This window comes from Notolepis coatsorum, assembly GCF_963971535.1.
Source record: "Notolepis coatsorum genome assembly, chromosome: 12".
In the NCBI taxonomy this organism is placed as follows: domain Eukaryota; kingdom Metazoa; phylum Chordata; class Actinopteri; order Aulopiformes; family Paralepididae; genus Notolepis; species Notolepis coatsorum.
The window spans coordinates 108,898,804-108,914,587 of NC_140176.1; positions in this window are offsets into that span (position 1 = coordinate 108,898,804).

Consider the following 15,784-nt stretch of genomic DNA (forward strand, 5'->3'; position numbering starts at 1 on the left):
AACTATTCACTTTTAGTTTAATACATGATGAGGCATTGTCTAACCGAACGGTATCTAGCCGGCTAGCTACTGATAAGCTCCTGATATCAACAAATGCTCCAGCAATAGTCTAGTACTAGTGTATGATACCTCCGTTAGCTCACGTTAGCTTAGCTCACTGTTCAAAACGAAATGTCCCATTCAACTAAATAGTTCACTGAGGCGTTGTCTTAACGTTATATAGCCGGCTAGCAGTAGCTACAGATAGCTCCTGATATCAATGTCTTATAACACTCATTCGATGCGTATTCGAGTCCCGGCTTGCATCGCAGTCACAAACGGGGATAGCTGAGGGAGTAGGGTATATCTGCAGAGCCTAGGGTATATCTGCAGAGCCGCAGATATACCCTGCTGAGGGCATACGGAATGTGATTTGATCAAAGCAGAGTATACACACAGACGGTGGAGATAGCGAGCATTTTGACTTGTTGCGTGGTGGCGATGTCTCGCAGATAATACAACTACAAGTATAATTATATAATATATATATTTTATAAAAAAAAATTATATTATATATAATTATATATTGATATTGATAAAATACAATAAAATACAAATTTAATCAAAACCGATCGATATCGGATCGGTATCGGCCGATATGGCTCAAGACGATCGGTGATCGGGGCATCCCTAATGACTAGCTACCTAACGGTACCTTGGTAGCTATGACGTTATGTAAAACAAAACAACTTACTCGCACATCCAAGTAAAATCGGAGAAGGGTCGCCCTTGCTTTGCAATTCCTTTGGGCACTGCAGAAAAGAATGGCCATTTCCCGCTGATTAGCAGCCGAAAGTTGGGTGAGAGCACGAACAGTCAGAGATGCCAGGACAGGCTGGGCTTTGGCTCTGGCGATTATCACACTATCGCCGTGTGATTTGGACGTCTCATGGAATTTTATGCTTTCTAACTTAATTGTCGAGCATCCAGCAATAAACGAGTTTCATTTATCTTTTGAATGTGCACAACACACCGTGCAGTTCATTGTACCCTGCTTAGCCCGATACTCCAGCCACGTTCTCTCCTCACCAGACTCACTGTATCGCCATTTCTCAACGTATTTTCGAACATACTTTTTTTTTTGGACCTTCTCTGTCGTGTCGCTGGTAGATGAACTCGGTTCTTCTGTCTGGGGCTGGACATCTTCTGTCCTCCTTTTTTCCTGGGGGCAGTGGGGGCTGCACTCGCCAATCATAAAAAATACTCTCATTTGGTGAGTAAAGTGGCCTAATTTCCTCCCCATGGTGTGTACTGTAGTGTGTACTATATTGTGTACTGCAGTAGGTTAGGGCTCTGCATGTGTACTGTAGTGTATACTATATTGTGTACTGCAGTAGGTTAGGGCTCTCTGCATGTGTACTGTAGTGTGTACTATATTGTGTACTGCAGTAGGTTAGGGCTCTCTGCATGTGTAGAAGTGTTTAGTGGGATATATCATGTGCCGGTATGACATTTGATGGTATGATACTGATGGTATGATATAGGGCTGCAACGATTAGTCGACATAATCGACAATGTCGATTATAAAAAATCGTCGACGAGGAATCGTTGCGTCGATTAGTCATTAAAAAAAAGAAATTATTATTATTATTATTAAAAAAATTTTTGCACTACCTATCTTTGTGAAAGTGGCTTCTCAGCTCTGGTCCAGCCAGCTGAAGACTTCTTAGCTTAACATAACAGACTGACAGTAAGTTTGGGGGAACTAATGGGATAACTGGGGATGTTGTTTGGTCCTGACAAGAGTCTCAAAGCAACTTTGAGGTCATGCTCAATGTCCAATCTGTTCCTCTGCTCTGTCTTCAGCTGGACCAGAGCTGAGAAGCCACTTTCACAAAGATAGGTAGTGCAAAAAAAATAAAAATAATATATATATATTTTTTATATAATTGTTTTTCGATTAGTCGACTAATCGAACAAATAATCGACAGATTAGTCGACTACCAAAATAGTCATTAGTTGCAGCTCTAGTATGATAACATTGGGCAAAAATACCACGCTTTCACGTTATTCGGTAAAAAAATTTAAATTGTTTCCCCATTGAACAAAACATATTTCATTACAGTGCACAAACACGCACAATCAGCTTTTCTGTAAGTGTTATTTATGAATGTTTGAAGAGACTGTCTGTATTACACACAGAGGGAACTGTCTGACCACTTAAAATTTTTACTATTTTCTATATTTTCTATTTTCCTCAACACAGATATTGTATTTTCCTCAACATAGATATAGTATTTTCCCCAACATAGATATAGTATTTTCCTCAACATAGATATAGTATTTTACTCAACATAGATATAGTATTTTACTCAACATAGATATAGTATTTTACTCAACATGGATATAGTATTTTCCTCAACATAGATATTGTATTTTCCTCAACATAGATATAGTATTTTCCCCAACATAGATATAGTATTTTCCTCAACATAGATATAGTATTTTCCTCAACATAGATATAGTATTTTACTCAACATAGATATAGTATTTTCCTCAACATAGATATAGTATTTTCCTCAACATAGATATAGTATTTTCCCCAACACAGATATAGTATTTTCCTCAACATAGATCAGTATTTTCCTCAACATGGATATAGTATTTTACTCAACATAGATATAGTATTTGACTCAACATAGATATAGTATTTCCCCCAACATAGATATAGTATTTTCCCCAACATAGATATAGTATTTTCCTCAACATAGATATAGTATTTTCCTCAACACAGATATAGTATTTTCCTCAACATAGATATAGTATTTTCCTCAACATAGATATAGTATTTCCCTCAACATAGATATAGTATTTTCCCCAACATAGATATAGTATTTTCCCCAACATAGATATTGTATTTTCCTCAACATAGATATAGTATTTTCCTCAACATAGATATAGTATTTGACCCCAAAATAGATATAGTATTTTCCTCAACATAGATATAGTATTTTCCTCAACATAGATATAGTATTTCCCCCAACATAGATATAGTATTTTCCCCAACATAGATATAGTATTTTCCTCAACATAGATATAGTATTTTCCCCAACATAGATATAGTATTCTCCTCAACATAGATATAGTATTTTCCCCAACATAGATATAGTATTTTCCCCAACATAGATATAGTATTTTCCTCAACATAGATATAGTATTTTCCTCAACACAGATATAGTATTTTGCTGGCTTGTTGCAGTGTTCTTCCTTGATACATTGGTTGTATATCTTCTTACTGTCCAGAGTCGTCGGAGGAGGATGTGGAAGCAGACGACCAGAGCGATGAAGACTGGAGCTCACATAGTGGACTTGCAGCAGAAGAAGAGAAAGGAGGGCGGGGGTGAAAACTCAGAAGATGAAAGAGGTAAAGAAGAGGAAGAGGAGGCAGAAAGTGAAAAAGAGGAAGGTGAGAATGATGTGCAACAGGAAAACATTAAGTCTAAATTATATCCTCCTGAGACCCAGGGGAAATATTTTTTGTCACTTGTATTTTTTGGGGATAATTTAAGTGTTTGTGTGCTAAAGAACACGGAACACAAGATTATTTTTTTTATTTTATTTTAACGATCCTGGCCAAGTCTATTAACTACACCTAGGTACCCAACACTTCATAATGTGCTATGAAAACCATAGAGGTGCATCATTGAACAACATTTATCCTGAACTCCATAGCCATGAAGTGCTTTGAGAAGCTAGTAAAGGGCTACATCTGCTCCTCCCTCCCCATCAACATGGACCCCCTGCAATTTGCATACCGCCCCAACAGGTCCAGGGAGGACGCCATAGCCCATGTGCTGCACACAGCAGCATCACACCTGGACAAGAGGCAGGGGAACTATGTGAGAATGCTATTCATCGACTACAGCTCGGCATTCAATACCATAGTCCCCTCCATACTCATAGCCAAGCTCAGGGACCTGGGCTTGAACTATGACCTCTGCCAGTGGGTCTTGGACTTCCTGACTGGCAGACCCCAGGTGGTGAGAGCAGGCAACTGCACCTCCTCATCCATCACCCTCAACATAGGGGCCCCCCCAGGGCTGTGTTCTGAGTCCCCTCCTCTACTCCCTGTACACACACGACTGTGTGGCTCAGCGGAGTAGCAATACAATCATCAAATTTGCTGACGACACAGTGGTGGTGGGCCTGATCTCTGCCAACGACGAGAGGGCCTACCTGGAAGAGGTCAAGGTCCTGGCGGGATGGTGCCAGGAAAACAGCCTCTCCCTGAACGTCAGCAAAACAAAGGAGATGATTGTGGACTTCAGGAGGTCGGGGGTCAAGGACTACAGCCCCCTCAGCATCGACAGGGCACCGGTTGAGAGAGTCAACAGCTTTAAGTACCTCGGAGCCTAGATATCCGAGGACTTGACATGGACCACACACATTGACAGTGTTGTGAAGAAGGCACGACAACGCCTCTACTTCCTCAGGCGCCTAAGGAAGTTCCAAGTCAGTCAGAAGATCCTTAAGAACTTCTACTCATGTACAATAGAGAGCATCTTGACCGGCAACATCACCTCCTGGTTTGGGAATAGCACTGCACAAGACCGAAGCAGACTACAAAGAGTGACACGTTCAGCCGAACGCACAATTGGAGGGGGGCTCCCCACCCTCCAGAACATTTACAACAAGCGTTGCAAGGGCAAGGCTAAGAGAATCATTAAAGACTCCAGTCACCCGAACAACTGCCTCTTTGAACTGCTGCGGTCAGGCAAGCGATACCGGAGTCTCAAGGCGAGCACAGAAAGACTCAGAAGAAGCTTCTATCCCCAGGCCATCAGGCTGCTAAACGAACAATGAATGAACACTACACAACAACAACCACCATAGATCCTCCCCCACACAACAACAACCACCAAACGCACATAGCACACACATCCACACGCACACACTCACTTTAAACAAACCCACTGTAGCACCCACTCCACACACTTTATAGCACACACCCACTTTAAACAAACACACTGTAGCACCCACTCCCCACACTTTATATTTATTGATGAAGGATTGCACTACAACTCGTACACCTTACTGTAAATTGTACCTAAATTGTACCTCATCCCATTTCTGCTTTGCACTATATAGTACTGTACATTAGTACACTGCATAGTATTGTATATTATATGGTAACTCAGAACATTGTACATATGTCTATACCGAACACTGTGACCTCATTTTCTTCTTCTAAACTACATGCTATACTATGTTATTTGATACTATCTTGTCTAGCACAGTCTCTGGAGCGTAACAGTAAGAAGCATTTTGTATGAAAGTATTCTGTACTTCTGTATGACAACTATTAAAGAAACTTGAAGAAACTTGAACAGCTGAATAGGCTAATTCATGATGGGTGAAATGCTCATCTCATTCCGACCAGCCTGAATCATAGCCAGCAGCCTTTTGTCTGCAGCCTTTTGTCTAAATTATATCCTCCTGAGACCCAGGGGAAAAAAGTGTTGTCACTTGTATTTTTTGGGGATAATTTAAATGTTTGTGTGCTAAAGAACACGGAACACAAGATTTATATATATATTTTTTTCCACTCTTATTATTATTATTATTATTACATAGAGCTAAATAAATATGAAACAAACATACAGTAAGTCTTGATGTGCACTACAGTGTACATTAATCAATTCATGTTTTTCCTCTGAAAATAAATATGTTTAACTCTGACAACTCTCTCAAAATGCTCCTTAGCTGTTTACTTACTAAAAACAATCAAATTATAACATTCAAAAACATTTTAAATAGGAATATCATGCTTATCTTTATTTTCTCCGTGCAATGTGCCTTTTTTGTTGACAGCCATTTTGAAAAGACAAAAAAGGCAAGTTTGCATGGTCACAACCCAACACATGATATATCATTGTAAAGCTACGGTTGTCCTCTGTAAGGAAAGTCGGGACTCAATAGAGTGACATGTATAGTATTAGAGGAATCAAGCTAAACCTAATGTGCACTACAGTGTACAAAAATGAATTGCTGGGTCCAGGGCTGTACGATAACTTTTTTTGCACATAGCGCTGGTGCTACAGAGGTTGATAGTTTTGTAGCACAGGCCAAAATCTTGTAGCACGAGAATAAAACGTATCTAAAATCTCTCAAAACAACCACAAGTAGTGCAGTTCATTACTTAAATAGGTATGTGACTGGCAAAGGACATGAATATTGCATACAGGGCACACAAAATCCAAACCTTAACAAGAAATGTTTTCAGACAAACATTTTCTCTTTATTTGCCCATAATGGTAATTTGCAGGGACATAACTGCATACAAGACAACAATATGTTACACTTCAAATTAGCAGTGTAAATCTGTTTAAATTAGTCATAGAATGTTTTTTTTTATTGCTTGTAGTACTTGAATGAGATCATCACACATACCATTGCATTAATCAGGAGTACAAGGAACTCTGCATACCTTTGTTTCACAATGAAAAGTGCTTTATAAATAAAATGAATTATTATTATTGTAAATAACCCCATGAAAGGTTTATTATTTGTATGGGTAATAGGCTTGGGCGGTATTACGGTATACCAGGGTATTTAGAAATCCCGACGGTATTGAAAATCAATACCGTCAAAATCACAGATGCGTTTCAGTTTATATTACAGTGATTGGTTGTAGTGCACTGCACACACGCACCAGCAGAGGGCGAGACCAGTCCTCACTAGTGGAGCGAGCCGCAGAGCTGGTTGTCTACACACAGGAGGAGGAGGAGGGGAAACCCCGCTTCACTGGAAATTAAATGAGACACGCTTACCGTTGCTGCCTGGTGCTGCGGGCTAACTGGCTGTTCTGAGAGCTAACTGTTGTGTATGTGTATCACAACGGTGGTCACGCTTTACGGTAATGTTGCGACAGTGCTGTGAAAATACCGTAAAGCGGTGTGGTCAGGGACCGAAACTAAAGCCCGCCGCCCGCCAGGGGCGGTCTGTTTTTACCTTTGGCGCATGACACTTAGAGGGCTGCCCGCCATGTGGCGTGTAGACGTGTAGTTCATAACGATACTCTTGTGCGAGTACAGATTATAGCCGCTCGTCTTTTTTTTCTCCGCCGCGAGATCGTTAAAAAACTACAAGTCCCACATCGCACTCAAGTCAACGGTCCAATCACAGTAGAGTGACGTGACTGGTTTCATGAGAAAAAAAAGCAAATGACCAATCGGAAGCTATCATTTGGCTTGTTTACTTCCGTCTGCTCTAGTCTATATCGGACCTCCAAGAGCTAACGTTACTGTTTAAACAATGACCCAGTCAACTATTCACTTTTAGTTTAATACATGACGAGGCATTGTCTAACGGTATCTAGCTGGCTAGCTACTGATAGCTGCTGATATCAACAAATGCTCCAGCAATAGTCTACTCGAGTGCATAATACCTCCGTTCCCTCGTTAGCTAGCTTAGCTAGCTCACGTTGATCCATCTGTCCCAGTAAACTAAATTGTCTTAACGTTATCTACCGGGCTAGCAGTAGCTACAGATAGCTCCTGATATCAATGTCTTATAACATTGATTGAATGCGTATTCTAGCTGAGGGCATGTTGAATGTGATTTGACAAAAGAACGGTAACGTTATAAATAGGGTCCAGCTGCATCGCCGGAGAATCCTTGCATGCTGAATGTAGGGTCTAGCTGAATTTATACAACGGCATGCAAATTTCTCGATTCTGATTGGCCATTTACACGTCTTTATTGGCAACAATCCACGGTCCTGGGCTCAGGACCCGCCCACAACCGAATCACATATCACTCCCCGGCTCACTCCGGGAGAAAACAAGATCGCGGACAACAAATGGATATGTTGATAGCACCATAACGACTAAATATGAAGCGATTCTGTCAAGGGGAATGTGTTAGTCCTTTAAACAATGTTGGATGATGTAATTGATGGGTCTTGAGTCAATCTAGAACAAAAGAAAAATCGCGGATTGATTGATTGATTAATTGATTGATTTAAATTTCTACTTCCTTCCCACTGACTGCAGCGTTCACTCTCACACTGTCCGACGCTGGCGTACCCACAAACACACACACACACATACACACACACACACACACACACACACATACACACACACACACACACACACACACACACACACACACACACACACACACACACACACACACACACACACACACACACACACACACACACTCCTGTCTGCAACAGCGGGGGAGTCAGACTGAGAGAGAAGCAGCGCTGTTTTAAGTGAGCATGGTCTATTGAATTGATTGATTGGTTGATTGCTAATTTTATTACTGTACCCCTGGTTTCCAACTGGTTAAGTTTAGGCTAAAAGAAATAAATAAAAAAATAGGGCGAAGAAAACGTTTTTTTCCTATAGGGCAAAGAAAACGTTTTAATTTGTTTTACCTACTTTATATAGAAGCATCTAAGAATGAAGTTCTATGGAAAGTAGGTCTGCATTCCCTTAACAATTGTGTGTATTGAGCCGTACTGTATTGTACCCATTCTGCATCTGGTAATAAAATTTTCAATCAATCATTCCAATAATACACAGTTGGATGTGTTAGTTGGTTGGATGCACTTCAAGCTGCTTCCACATGAGGCAACTTCTCTCAATCATTCCAATAATACACAGTTGGATGTGTTAGTTTGGTTGGATGCACTTCAAGCTGCTTCCACATGGAGGCAACTTGTCTTTTTTGTAGTTGTGGGAACTACTTTTTCTGGCGGATGGTTTTTTCAATAAATCTTCGATTAATGTGTGTTTATTGTATAGAAATAAGGTTGGATGAATCTGGCAGTTGTATAAAAGCTTTACACCACTTGTAGTCGTGATTTGTGACCAATAAACCATGCCTAGGGGGGTCTAACGACCCTCGGCTGCGCCTCGGGCCTAACGACCACCCCTAGGCATGGTTTATTGGTCACAAACCACTCCTGCGCGTGATGTAATGCTTAAATAGGGTCTAGCTGCAGGGCCGGAGAATCCTTGCTGGAGCTGGAGGCTACTCAAGTATACACACAGACAGTGGAGCTGTTTGCAGATAGCAAGCATTTTGACTTATTGCGTGGTGGTGATGTCTCGCAGATAATACAACTACAAGTATGATTATATAATATATATTTTATTTAAAAACCTTTTTTATATAAAATATATATATATATTTTTAATCAAAAAAAATTTGGCAGGTAAGAAATATGCTTGGCGGGTAGACTCTTCCCATCTACCCGCCACTGGCCGGTGAGTCAAAAAGTTAATTTCGCTCCCTGGTTGTGGTAACGAGAGTGTGTTGGTGTGCACTGGTGGAGCAAGCAAATAAACGGTAAAACGTTACGTCGCAGTCCAGTGCGTTTTTGAATACACAATACTAACGTTACTAGTACTAGGGTGCTGCGGGGCTCCTGGCTACCATTCTGAGAGCTAACGTTAGTAGTACTAGGATGCTGCGGGCTTCTGGCTAGTGGCTACCATTCTGAGAGCTAATGATAGTAGCACTCGGATGCTGCGGGCTAACTGGCCATCTCCGCGATTTGTTTACTTGGTAACACAGGTTGCCCCCCCTCCCCGCTGATGAAAATGAAAGTCATACCGTCGTATACCGGGGTATTAGGTAATCAAGGTATGACGTATGAAAAATATACCGCCCAAGCCTAATGGGTAATTACATGCTTAATATTTGTGATGTTACTGGTTTCAGTGTGTGCCTAAAGTGATCAATGTGTTGGGCGGTTTATAGAGATCTATGCCAATTAACACTTTCAGTGCCAAAAACGAGTTAAGTCGTTTCTGGGCCCATGTCGTTCAGTGCCAAAAACGACTTAAGTCGTTTCTGGGTCGTTTTTCAATATTTGTATTCATTATCCACCCAGGGAGCCTGTTGTTACCATAGGGAATGAGTCTGAGATCGCTAAAGTGCAATACCGGCCGCATACAGCTAGACGGCGGTATTGAGCACCCTTTGAAGCCTTGTATCTTGGCCTGTGTGTCGATCTAATGGGTCCGGCTCATTTATTTGTTTTGCTCAAGCTCACCGGTTATAATGGTCGGATTGAGAAGAATCAAATGCTCCTGATGCATGATGTGTGGTGGATTATGTTGGCGACATGATGGACATCACTACTTGGAATCACGATCAGATCAAGTTCAAGTTCTCAAGTTCAAGTTCTTTAATAGTTGTCATACAGAAGTACAGAATACTTTCATACAAAATGCTTCTTACTGTTACGCTCCAGAGACTGTGCTAGACAAGATAGTATCAAATAACATAATAACATAATATAGCATGAATTTAGAAGAAGAAAATGAGGTCACAGTTGTTCGGTATAGACATATGTACAATGTTCTGAGTTACCATATAATATACAATACACAATACTATGCAGTGTACTAATGTACAGTACTATCTAGTGCAAAGCAGAAATGGGATGAGGTACAATTTTAGGTACAATTTACAGTAAGGTGTACGAGTTGTAGTGCAATCCTTCATCCATAAATATAAAGTGTGGGGAGTGGGTGCTACAGTGTGTTTGTTTAAAGTGGGTGTGTGCTATAAAGTGTGTGTAGTGGGTGCTACAGTGTGTTTGTTTAAAGTGAGTGTGTGCGTGTGGATGTGTGTGCTATGTGTGTTTGGTGGTTGTTGTTGTGTAGTGTTCATTCATTGTTCGTTTAGCAGCCTGATGGCCTGGGGATAGAAGCTACTTCTGAGTCTTTCTGTGCTCGCCTTGAGACTCCTGTATCGCTTGCCTGACGGCAGCAGTTCAAAGAGGCAGTTGTTCGGGTGGCTCGAGTCCTTAATAATTCTCTTAGCCTTCCCCTTGCAACGCTTGTAGTAAATGTTCTGGAGGGTGGGGAGCCCCCCTCCAATTGTGCGTTCGGCTGAACGTGTCACTCTTTGTAGTCTGCTTTGGTCTTTTGCAGTGCTATTCCCAAACCAGGAGGTGATGTTGCCGGTCAAGATGCTCTCTATTGTACATGAGTAGAAGTTCTTAAGGATCTTCTGGCTGACTTGGAACTTCCTTAGGCGCCTGAGGAAGTAGAGGCGTTGTCGTGCCTTCTTCACCACACTGTTAATGTGTATGGTCCATGTCAAGTCCTCGGATAATTGGAATATTCTTTTTGGGGCACATCCTAGTCAAGGTAAGGGCTATATGTGACCCCGCCCAGCGTGCGCGCCTACAACTCGGCGCCCCAGGTTCCTGACGAGAGTGGAAAGTATTTTTTTATTTTTTTCATTTCCGTTTATTTTTTTATATATATATATACTTACAGTTCGAGGGTTGAAGAACATATTTAGTATAACAGCGAACATATATAATAACTCTAATTGTGTTTAAATTGTGTTTAAAAATGGCTCCTTGAGACAGACTCTGAGCCTCTCTCACGAAGCTGTGGGGGCTGTTCCATCGGCTGTCCCATTTTTGCATGTGAAAGGCTGCTGTTAATGTGAGGTATGCCCCCACACTAGTGTGTTTATATTCACAACCTGTAGCCCACAGAATACTTTTTTTGCTGCTTAGATAACACACCGTTAACATGGCCGCACAAAGATTATCAGCTGCTCTTAATAGAGGAAGAGATGGAATGATTATAGACTCCTCTGCGTTAATGAGTGACCACATCACGGACTACTTCAGTGACAATGATGACGGTGGTGAGCGGCCAGCTCTATCATCCGACGACGAGGAGACCGAAGGTGCAGGCGAACTTGTCCCAGATCCAATCGAACCTACCGACGATGGTGAGACAGACGATGAGGAAGACTGAGACATTTGCGTTGAAACTGTAGCATTGGGCTTTTCAGCTGAATCGACCATGCGATCAGTTGAAAAGATGTCTGGTTTAACGGTGGAGGGCGAAATCGAAGAGGAACTCCGAAAGATACACGCTTTCGACTGCAAGTGCCAGGCACGCCGAAAGGAAAATTCAGAACGATCTGCCCTGTCTTGTTAAAAAAAACTGTCGGTTGAGCTAATTTACCAAAACAGATTGGACACCGCGTCGTTGACACCAAGAGAAAGGGACATGTGTCTGTTGTCCATTATTGGAACATGCCAAAATGTTTCAGAGAAGACGCAAAGTACAAAGAGAGTAAACGCTGTTCGTGTGGCTTCGAGGACAACATACAGATTTCACGACGTTGTTGTCTGTTGTCCAACGTTCTGTTTCATTTATGGGTAAGTGTCTTTATGCTTGTATATTGTATTGGACGTAGATGTATTGTATTGGACGTATATGTATGTTTAGCAATAGGTTTAAATAAGGTTAAATAGGTTTAAAGTGTAGAGATAGTCGTCGAATCCTATGCTGCCTGCGAGGGCGGCCATTTTGGATATTATGGGTAGTTTAGTTTTTGTGCGGCCATTTTGTCATGCACATCGCTAGGATTTGAATTCTTAAAAACTACACCTGAATGTAAACAAGAGTGATTGATTGATTGATTGAAAAGTTTATTAACAGATTGCAGAATGGGTACAGTACAGTACAGCTCAATATATACAATTGTTAAGGGGATGCAGACCAGAGAAAGACTTTCATCTTGTTTACATCAGGGTCCCCCATTTTCAATTCATCATAACATAATATATGACATACATGACATACAGATAGACAGTGTGTACAATGTGTGTATTTCATTCATTAATTCTCTTCCCTATTGTTAAAATTTTTGTTTAGGATCAGCGATGCGCTTCTCAAAAGCCTTTTCAAACACTACAAGACAGATGGCCTCACACCGCGTGAGAGGAAGAAACAACCGAGAAATCACAAGCGTTTTTTGTCTCTTTTTGACGTAAAAAGGGTTGTGAAATTTCTGATCAACTATGCTGTCCTACATGCGATTGTGTTGCCCGGCCGTCACGCTGGTCACAAGGATTTCACTGCAAAGTTACTGCCAACCAATCTGACCAAAGCTTCCCTGTGGCGCTGTTACAGCAGTATAGAAGGTATGTCACAAAACCACCCCTTGCTCTCTCTCTTTCTCTCTCACACACACATGGCTCCCACTTTTTCTTATTCTACCAATCTAACAAAAACACTTGTCTTTTCAGGATTTCGTGTTGTTGGTCAGAGATCCTTCCTTCGGTTGTGGAAAGCACTCCTTCTGCAGATAATGATCACAAAACCCAGGACAGATCTGTGTTCTCAATGCTACTCCAACAATCACCAATTACGGCAAGCCGCGGGAAGGCCAGAGAAGTTGCAGGTGGAGAAACTCCAGGGCCCTCATTCATCAATGTGTGCGTAGAACATGTTCTATTTCCACACGTAAGCACGGAATGTAGAACCAGTGTACGCACAGGGAAGTCGGGATTCATCACACTGTGCGTACGCAGGCTCTATGCTCCTCCGTAGAACTTTGTTCTACCGTCAATGCTCGTGCATGATTATCCATATATGGTCATGAAAGTGAGGAAACACCCCCCATGGGATGTGAAATAATGGACTGACCCGAGCGGAACTCTGAGAAACTCCACGGAGAATTCACTGCTGTCGAACCAAGAAGACACTATCGCGTATTATGGGATAAATAAAAGGCGGATTTGTAAACGGTGATGTCAGATATCAACGGCTCCCTAAGACCATTGCTGCAATTCTGCCTGGACAGCTCAAAATACTAATAAAGACCGTTCGTTGACCACTGTTTGGCGTTGGTTGTGTGTCATTATAACCGTGCTGTAATATGAATGCCTTTATTAGTTGTGTTCGATTGGCTATATGATTTTTAGAGGCATCTATTTTGTTGTCGGCTAATAAAGACCGCGCTGGAATATGACTGCCTTTTCCCGTGTTGTTTGATTAATACCCAGGGATTAAAGTTCTCCTCAATTTGATTCCAAATCGCGATGGATCTCCCGTCAATTTTCTACCTGCTGCATATGGGTATTGGGTAGCCTATATAAACAATAATAGAGAGCATATACAAGAACAATGAATCTCACTGCATGTATGATGTAGCCTGCCTTTCAATACATGAACTTGAATTCCATCATGTTTGTGTGCGGGACTCACAAGGCTGTTGTCACAATGGGTGGTACCGGTACAGTAATAATTACAGTCCACACAATATCACGATCCATGCCATAGCCTATGTTCTATTATGACATGATCTGTGACGACAAATGTTCTAGAATGTTTGAAGATATCATACTCTGACAGCATGCCTATGATCAACAGAAACGCGAACTTGAATCCCATCATATACATAGTCTGTCCACTATCTGGTGTCATTGCAATGCGTTTTCTATTCTTTCTTATACAGTAAAAAGGGGGAAGAACACTATATTCATATGACTTGTATTCTGCTTACAGCTTCGAAATTCCACTTGTTTCGTTTAACGTAAAGCCTTTTAAATATAATCAAAACGTTCCCGTGTTTCTGCGGTCTGCGCAAAATAATAACGAGTTGAGCTTTATGATTTATGATGATGAATTGAAAATGGGGGACCCTGATGTAAACAAGACGAAAGTTGGTCTGCATCCCCAATTAACAATTGTATGTACTGAGCTGTACTGTACTGTACCCATTCTGCAATCTGTTAATAAACTTTTCAATCAATCAATCAAGCTACGCGGAGCGCAGTCAGTCAGTAGCCTACACCCTGTATATTCCGATAACGCTATATAAACCATGCTGCATTCATTCTGAGAGAAAGATCTATTATTCCAAATGCTATTTATAGGGTTTTGACCATAATTACACTACTGTTGCTATTTTACAATGAACTATAATGAACTACGGTTCGTACAGAACATGCCAGTGTTATTATGCACAGAAGCTCATTTCCTTGTTGTAATAATATATTCTACCACTGGGCGCCAGGTACGCCTGGTCTGACCTGTGCGTAGATGTAAGCACGGAGTCAAGTTCAAATCGAAATTGATGAATCCCACTCTTTGCTTAGAAATGATCGTACGCACAGGGTAAGCACAGATCTGTGCGTAGAACACGTTGATGAATGAGGGCCCAGGTGTGTACAGTCTACTTTCACTACTACACTACAGACGGTTTTTTACCACCATCTATTCCCCTGTACCCCCGTCCATAGTGGCTTGTTTACAGCCTTACGTCTATGTTGCTTCAACACACATGACATTAGGATAACCTGAGGATAACTGAGCACTGCCACCTTATTAGCCGTGTGTGTGTGTGTGTGTATTGAGCCATACTGTGTTGTACCCATTCTGCAATCTGTTAAATAACGTTTTCATTCATTCATGCTTTCATCCAGGTGCAGTTAAAACATCTGGCCCTTGTTGACAGAGAACGCGAGCTGTTGCAGGAGATGACTGCGTCCACAAAAAAAACATGCGCGACCATGGATCTGTCTCTAGGCCCTTCCGCACCTGCAAGCCAAGATATCACGATGCACTACAGCTTTGATTACGCACAGCAGGTGAATATCCAATATAATGTTGCTTTTTGTTGTTAAAGGAAAACTCACAGGAACGTTTGAGTTGTATTTGGAGTGTATTTGGTGACTAGGACCCTGTAGGGAACGTCATGCTATTGATTAGAGGAGAAGAGAGGAGAAAAGAGAGGAGAGGAGAATAGAAGAGAGGTGGGGTGAGGAAATGAGAGGGGAGGAGAGGAGAGAGAAGAGAGGAGAGAGAAACATGGATAGGAGAAGAGAGGGGAGGAGAGGAAAGGAGAGGAAAGGAGAGGAAATGAGAGGAGAGGAGAGAGAAGAGAGGAGATAAGATGAGAGGAGAGAGAAAATAGGAGAGGTGGGGAGAAGAGCGGAGAGGAGAGATGAGAGAAAATGGGA